Consider the following 8966-nt stretch of genomic DNA (forward strand, 5'->3'; position numbering starts at 1 on the left):
TGTTAGTATCGCTTGCATTTCTTGGCAAGATTTGGCACTCCCTAGCACACCCTAGCACTCCCTGACATGCCTTAGCACGCTAGCATGCCTTGGCACTGCCTTGCATATAACCTTGTCACTCGACACTAGTAAAAAATGGCTAATTAGTTACTAAAAGAATGACTAAAATTTGCATATAAATGACAATTTTTCAGTCGGTGACCAATAGTAGCTAATTTACAGTATCTTATAACGCGACCAGCTTTTAGTCGTTTTTAGCTTTGTCATTAATTGGTTGTCTATATTTCATTGTCTAGTAGTATATTTAGTCATAAATCTAATCATTAATTTAGTCATTGATTTATTCATTAATTGCCACAATTAATGACCAAATATACAACAAAAGATATTACTATATGATCATCTGAGAAAACCAATTAATGACCAAAGAAATATGACTAATTTTTTTTACATGCTATAAGATATTGTAAATTAGCTACTAATATTCGTATATATGCAAAATTTAGTTGTCATTTGTAGTCACAAATTAATCATTCGCAGTGGTCATTTATATTTTTTGGGTCGTTTCATATTCATTATATAAACGACTAATTTAGTAGTTTATATTCATTTCATTTGTTTTCATTAATAATCATTATAAATAACTAATTTAGTCATATATTCATTTTATTTGTGTTTATCATTAATCAATATAAACTACTAATTTAGTAGTTTTAGACTGATTTTATGTGTTCATTATTAATCAACATAAATAATTAGTATGATTTTTTGACTAAATTAAAAAAATGTCATATAATGTGCACTAGTTCATCTAATATGAAAATGAAAAGCTATATATATTAATTAAAACACTAAACAATATCAAGTGAAACTATAAATAATTTCAACCTCATAATTCATATTATATGAAATGTTAAGTATTACAATATGAGTTTCCAACTTAACATTGATTGGACTACAATTTACACATGAAATGTTGTTTCATCACTACACAACATTATCATTATGTTTCCACGCCATTGTAGGTAAATTCACCAACTCTGAAGACTTGAACATCAGTCTCCATGTGTGTGTGTTATGCGGGATATTGGATTTAAGGGTATCACTAGACTCGTTCTCTTCTCTTTGTTTTTGCATTTGTCACTCCATTGTTAGCATTTTCCTCTTTCTTTAAATCCTGCTACTTACCATCAATACTCAGTTCCTTTTCTGAAAACAAAAGAATATATAGTGCAAAGTGTAAGACATAAAAGACAATGAGTATTATAATATAAACTAAAGTAGACTATAAAGAATTTATATGACATATACTTCAACATAACCAATGTTAAATCCATTATTCCCCGTAAAAGCAAGAAACTCGAAACAAGTTCTCTTCAGTTGAGAGATAGTGGCCACTATTTGGCCAGATGACCTATATAAACAAATAAACGTCACGATAGAAAAGAACACCTTAGTAACTTAATATTCAACCTTTAGGGAAAGCTTAGGCACAATCATGCCAACTAAGTTACATGCTAAAAAGCTCAAGCTGTAAATACCTTGTGAAAAAAATAATATGGGGTGTGATGTCTAATCCTTGTCATTTTATTCACAACAACATTTTGTTCTCTAACGCATGAACTTGGTCAACTATATAAACAACATGTGCTCAAACAACAACATGAAAGTAAACTTTTCTAATAGCCATGAAAATATTTCAACACAAAACAGTTAAAATGATTTCAATCAATATCATGTAATACTAATTTAATCTTCAAGCTTTGGTTTTTGTTTAAATGAACATGATACCAATTATTTTAAATTTTATAGTTAAAATACAAAGAAAAATCAAAATAAAAGTTCAAAATAGAATCAAACAATAAAGATATGATATCATGGAATGGACATTGCAATTATAAAAAAATTGTTTACCTGTCCATCGATGTCTTATCAAGCATTCCTAAAACATTTGCTTGCCTAAAATAACCATGAGGTGAAAGAATCACAACATTAAAAACCATAGAAATACCTACTAGAAACATTTCCAAAGTCGATGGCTCAAGTGTCAGAAGGATCTCCAATAGAAAATGAATCATATAAAAGACGTGATATGCATTGTCTCCCCATACTTTTTCCAATCACATTTCATGTAACCTGCCCACATCAAAATGAAGTAACAATCAAATGAAGGCATTGACATTTGTTTTTATCTTTTATATCTATAAACTTTGAATCTAATCTATTTCAGGAACATATTAAATCATATCTGTTATGAAACCAGCTCACAAAAAGGTAGAAAATATAGATAAATGCCTTAGAAATAAGCCTCTTCGAGGGGGAAACCTCCTTTACATTACACAAATGAATAATTCTTGGATGATACAAATGACAAGGCCTCCTTTATATATATAGGAGTCTAAGGGGTCATAATATAATCAGAGCCGACATAACAATAATGATGTAAGGGCACAATAATAACAATACTGGGCTTCTATGGGGCACAATAATAACAATATGGGGACTACATGGGCACAACAATATAATAAGGGGGTTGTACTAATAACAATAAGCGGTTACACTAGTAGTATAGGGACCCAACATGCCCCTCTCCTTCACGAAGTGTTGTCCTCAACGCTTGAGTAGTTCTTAATGCTTCAGTATAAAATTCTTGTCCTCCCATGTGGAATCTTCAACGGGTAAATTCTTCCACTTGATGAGATACTCTGAAATTGATTGATTCGTAGCTATCGAGTTCTTGTTTCTATGACTGCTCCAGGCTCCAATATGATTTTTCCTTTTGCATCAAGTTCTGGCAATATTGTTTGAACTGGGATCTTCTGGAACTTTTGAATGAGTGGCCACACTTCTTCATCCTTCTTCCATTCCTCCCTTGCTTCATTTATCCAATTTGGTTAGATAATAGAAATATCACAAAATAATGCTTCCACATCCTCATCCTTTCTTGAGAGTGCATATGCAACAACATTTTTCTTCCCTTTTTTGTAGATGATTTCAAAGTCATAACCCAACATATTTGTGACTCATTTTTTTTGTTCTTCTAAAGATACCAAATGTTATGAAACCAGCTCACAAAAAGATAGAAAAGATAGATAAACGTCTTATAAATAAACCTCTTCGAAGGGGAAACCTCCTTTACATTACACAAATGAAAAATTCTTGGATGATACAAATGATAAGACCTCCTTTCTATATATAGGAGTCTAAGGTGTCATAATATAATCAGAGCCGACATAACAATAATAATGTAAGGGCACAATAATAACAATAGTGGGCTTCTATGGGGCACAACAATATAATAAGGGGGTTGTACTAATAGCAAAAAGGGGTTACACTAGTAGTATAGGGACTTAACAATATCTAAAGCCTTCCTATCATGAGAAGGTATCAATCAAGTAGGACATCAAAAAAATCGACCTCAATGAGGTCCTCCAACGATTTCTACAATGTCAATATTTTTCTTTCTGTGATATCTTCGATAGAAAAAAGAATATATCTGCAAAATAAAAAACCATATATTACTTATGTTAAAACTTTGTATATCATGTATTCTTAGGTAGCTTTTTAATATGTCCCTCTGCCTTTAGCAGAGTAGATTGTAGCTTGGTTAAACACTATATCCTTTCGTTCAGGATCATTTTTTTCAAGATAAATGTCACACTATTCTTTCCCATTTCTCAACATGCCACATATGATAAATTGAAAGTCACATAAAAGAAAAAGCAAACCCTTTTCTAACCAAAACAAACAAACAAACAATGCCTCTAATAAAACTTCACACCTCAGAAATTACTCTGCCACGTGCTTATACTAAAGTTAATATTCTTTCAATCATATTTATGTCATATTTAATGGGATATTTCTATGTTTGCCATGATGTCAATTTTGTGCTACAAGAAATATATAAATCCAGGTTAATATCACTGAAATTCAAGTATAATTCAGAAAAATAATGTCATTGCAAAGCATGGAGAGAGAAATATCTTCATAATTAGGCTTCTGTATTTCATTTTGATTTGATTTGAGTTTGTATTTTAATATATAGTTTTCTCTAAAGAAGTGAAATAGAAAGATGAGAATCGAAATAAACCTGTAAATTTGTAATCAATTCATATTATATATATCTAAGACAGTCAGGTCATCCTTCTCTTCTATTTGATAGAGATTTATTGTGCATAAAATAGTAATGAATTAACTATCAAACACAATGGTGAAATATATTAACCAAGGAAAGAAAAATGAGATGGTTGTGGTATTTGTGTTCTTGAAGGAAATCCAACAATGGATGTGTGCTTTCATTATCATGAAATAGTATTGAAGGAAAATGTTGGTTCAAAAATTGAACTCCATTACCAATAGCAAATGGTCATGTTGGGTAAGGAAAGGATGAATTGAAGGGCTGAAGATCTAGATCCAATACATAGTTATCCTTGTCACTACAAAATACAAATATGTCATTATTTTCTTATGAAAGAAAAAAAAATGAGTTTGTATTTGTGCACTTGTGATAGTATATCAAAAAGAGATCACTAGTGGAAATCAAAGTGTGTCATCCCATCATCCAGCCTACATAGAAAACATATATATTCAGTTGTTGAATATAGTGGAAATCAAATGTAAAACCCACTCAACTCGATCTTTACATGACATAGGCATAATGAACTAGTACAATAGGAGCATGCTAACTTAGAAACAAGAGATGATAAAAAAGAATAATGGAACATTGTTTCCTGCCACATAATTAGCATGCATAAAATTTCCACATAATCCATCCAAAATATGAGAAGAACTTATGGTAAAAGAACATATCATTAGTGTTTTGTACCCTCTTTAACACATGTAGCCTAGGGAATTATAGGAGGCCAAATGTAGCAGCATTCCAATTGTGTGGGATATAAAAATAAAAATTTGGGAAAACATGCTTACCAATTCACAAAATATCACTCTAAATAATAGAACATGTTGAGGATAGTAATGCTGAAAACAAAGAATGTATGAAGATCAAGCACCTTTAACTTGCATTGAGATTCAAATTCTCCACGTTTTCTAATTTTATGAAAATAATTAAGAATATCATGGGTCTACAGCTAAAATAATATGGTTTGTCCTTTCCAAAAATTACTTCAAAACTTATATAGTCCAGAGGCTTTTCAAACCCAAATCTCAACATTGTACCTGTAGCTTTGATTGCTCCAGTTTGGTATATATTTTTCTTTGTTTGCCTGCATACAATCAATATTTAGGTGCTCTATGACTCCATAGGAACTTACCCATCCTCAACTGCAACTTACAGTCCTAGAAGGATCAGGAGAGTGGATCAGGAATGCACCTTAATAGAGGGCCAAAGAGATGAATTTGAGGACATGCTTTGTGTTTTAATCTTGGAGAGAAACTAGATAAAAGAAGCAATGGGGTTTTCTCTAGACAATTCTGACGCAGTTGGTGAGGTAGTTGAGGTACTTACAAAGTCTTTGACTCTAAAGGAGATGCTTATTCCAACTAGAGTTGCAAGGATCATGTTAGTTTATGATATTCTTCACAATAGTAATGTTCGTGTGAAAAATGCTTCTGCATATAGGACAAATTTTGAAGCAGCATTTCCTAATATTATGGAAAGATTTAATGACTTATATTAAAACATCACTAGTTGGATTGTTGTAGAAGCTTTGAGGGAGAGAGTGATGAAATATCTCCAGGTTTGGTCAAAGTGGTTTCTCTTTTTAGATGCTTATGTGAATGGGCTGAGAGCCACCTTTCTTCGATATTGAAATTTAGGTGTCCCTCCTTTTCATTCAATATATGGAGATGCCCCACCATTGAAGGACCTTGATAGTTCTGAAGCCAATCTTACAGACATAACAGACAGATTTGGTCCAAATCAAGATGCTACTCTAGTGATTGGAGAGGGAGAAGAAGCTCGAGAATTATTTAGTATTCCTCTTGTAGAGCTTCAAAGATGGTGTAGGAAAAATGGTTTATCTATTCATGGTGGTAGGGATGTAATGGTTTCTTGATTGCTTAGCTTAGAAGAAGCAAAGAAGCATTAGAACGAAGATCAATATGAGGATGTCAGGTGTGGGTATGACTTTGCAATAGGAGGGATTCAACATATAAGAGAAACTAATGCTTATTTAAAAGTGGGAGGGGGAAGGTGGAGCACATGTGAAGAAAGAAAATCCATACTTCATAATGATAAGGACTATATGTCCATATATAGGAAAAATGTTCAAGAAGAATCATCTTTATGGTCACGGGCTGAGGAACGTGAATCAATGGATGACTCTTGCACTAGAACTTTACCATAAAATGTTGGTGTGGCAGGGACCTCAAAGTCATTAATCCCACATCGAGATCTAAAACCTTTATCATGCAATTATATGAAAACACATTCTATATTACAAGCTTCAAAGTGGACTCATGAGGATGGTGGAACGGATACAAAGGACAAGGCAGAGCTTAAGGGACTTGGTTTGAATTACTCTTCTTCTGGTAGTGATGACATATTTGGGGGTTCTGGGAAAGAAGACAAACAAGAAGTCACAATGGAAAACATTGCTTCTACTCTTAATGATAGTGGAATGGATGAAGGTCGCAGGCGATTCTCCTTGCCTATAGGATGATAATTTATTTTGTGCCTTTATATATATATATACCATCTAGTTTGATACTGTCAACTTGTAATATCAGGAAAAATCTATGTCAATTGGAGGTAACACTCATGGAGTATCTTGAGTATCTTCAAGAATGTGGCACTAAGAATGCCGAAGAAATTGAAAGAAAAGTCTCTTCCCACATAAAGAGATTAGAAGTTGAATATGGGTTAATAGAACCCGTGACTAATAAAGACACTAGATACCACATGCATTCATCATGAATGGTAGGTAATGCATGAAATTGTATATCTACTAGATTGCATTTGATTGAAGTGGGTTCCATATGAATTCTCTGGTGCTTGGAAATTGTAGCTCATTTTAAGTCAGATTTATAACAATTGGTATCTACATGATTAATATCTTTGTGGCTTACTTATTTTACTTTGTGATGGGAACCATAACAAAAGTCCCTCACACAAATTAAGTAAAAACAGGGAAAGAGAGGATAGGGAGAATGGTTTTGATGGGAATGGGGAACGAGATCTTGATACTATTTATGTTTGTTGTGAAAGAGATGGTAATGGATATTGTTTCTTTGAGAATTATTGTTCACATTGTAGATCTGATTGTGGATGGTGGACAATAGTCAGACATATGAAGGCTAAAACATTCACCCAATGACTCCAATTTGATCCAAAGACTCCACTGGCAACATGATCCAAAAATCAAAATGAGTTCTCAATCTAGAAGGTATGCTCCTATGCATCAAGATCATGTTCTAGGATTTCCAAATTGTATGCCTCAACTATATTGGCAAACATAATTGCCAAAATTCAGAGATTGAAAAGGTGACGATGTTACACTTCATTTAATAAGATTTCATATGCATGTGCGTAAGATGAGGATTAATTTTCATGAAGATTGTTTAATGAAAATGTTCATGATCACATTAGAAGAAAGAGAACGGTTTTGGTATGAAATCTTGCCTCCTGCTTGTATTTATTCTCTCAAGGATTTTCACTCAATATTTTTAGAAGTATAGAGAAGCCTATCCTTATTTCCTTTTTATTGAGGATTGTCGTGATCACTTTGAGAATTTTATTCAAGAGCTGGAAAGTTCTTATGGCGATGAAAAGTTTATGGATGATGAAATCTTGAATGCTTTGAATGAAAACCATTTTCACCACCATGAGAATATCACGGATTCTACCCTGGATGACAACGAACTTGAGAAGAATTATTCAAAAGATGACATTGATCTTCCATTTTCCAAAGTTGATGATAATTCACAATAGTCTTGCCAATTTTCAAGCAATCAAGATATATATGAATTTGTTTTTTCTACCTACCCTTCATTCCTTTCCTCTTCTGAGTTTTTAATTTAGGAGGAAATATGTGCAGATCAAAATTTTAAGTGATCTTGCATAGAAACTCTAAAGAGTCATGATTTATCTGTTGAGGTTAAAAACAATGTACAATGGGTTTATTGTCTTGAGTTTGATGAATATGATCAGTAGTCTTCAAAAGATCAAGATATAGAATTTTTTCAAAGCCAAGACAATTTTATTTCTGATAGACATGAAAAGCCACTTGTAGATATTTGTGTTGATGTTGATTTGGATACCATAATTGAAGATCAAGAACATACAAATATTGTCTCTGATTTGGATGATATGGAAGGTCACATTGCTGCATTTCCATTTAAGAGGGATCAACCAAATGAAGAAGAACAATCAACCATTATATTTGAAAGAATCTCCCTTCTTTTTTTGGATCTAGAAGAGATAATGTTTCACGATTTTCAAGACCCCTTGGGAAGTCTTTTGGAAGCATCAAAAATAGTGGAGTTTGTTTCATTCACCAACACAAGTTTTGGACTCATGTATCATTTTGAGTTTCCATCTTCTAAATATTTCTTTATGCCTGGTGGAGCTGAATAGAAGAATCAATCAAGTAGTCAAGTACTTGATTTGTTACATTGGATCTTCGACTTCACTTGATCATATCGCATATGGATCAGTTAGATTAGGTAAGGTGTGATGAATAAGCTCAACATTATGAGCATCTTTTTCAGTGTCAGTTTCTAGTAGAGTTTGCAGTTGACAGTGTACAGTTCAACTTTCATTTTTATTTGAGTTATTTTGAGGATTGCAGCTATTTGTAACTCCATTTCCTAATGAACAAGGCAATCTGCCAGTATACGGTGTTCTTGACACCTCCTTGGGAGCTTCCATCCCCATTGGAGCCAATGTTAGGGTCCTATGTTCCATAGTAATCAATAGTTGTTAATCTTCCAAAGTTTGCCAAAATCAAAAGTCAATTTTTGGTCTATGCTAGAAAATTTTTCCAAGTCATCTGGCAAAGGGTCTTGAG

At 32.9% G+C, this 8966-nt stretch overlaps 1 pseudogene; it reads left to right on the plus strand.

The window, feature by feature from the left end:
- Positions 1-7888, plus strand: part of LOC149160490 (protein RRC1-like) — a 29869-nt pseudogene extending 21981 nt beyond the window's left edge.
- The last annotated feature ends 1078 nt before the right edge of the window (positions 7889-8966 follow it).

Source organism: Pinus tabuliformis, chromosome 5_2 (genome assembly GCF_031772625.1).
Source record: "Pinus tabuliformis cultivar Carrire ecotype Pingquan chromosome 5_2, CPIR1, whole genome shotgun sequence".
In the NCBI taxonomy this organism is placed as follows: domain Eukaryota; kingdom Viridiplantae; phylum Streptophyta; class Pinopsida; order Pinales; family Pinaceae; genus Pinus; species Pinus tabuliformis.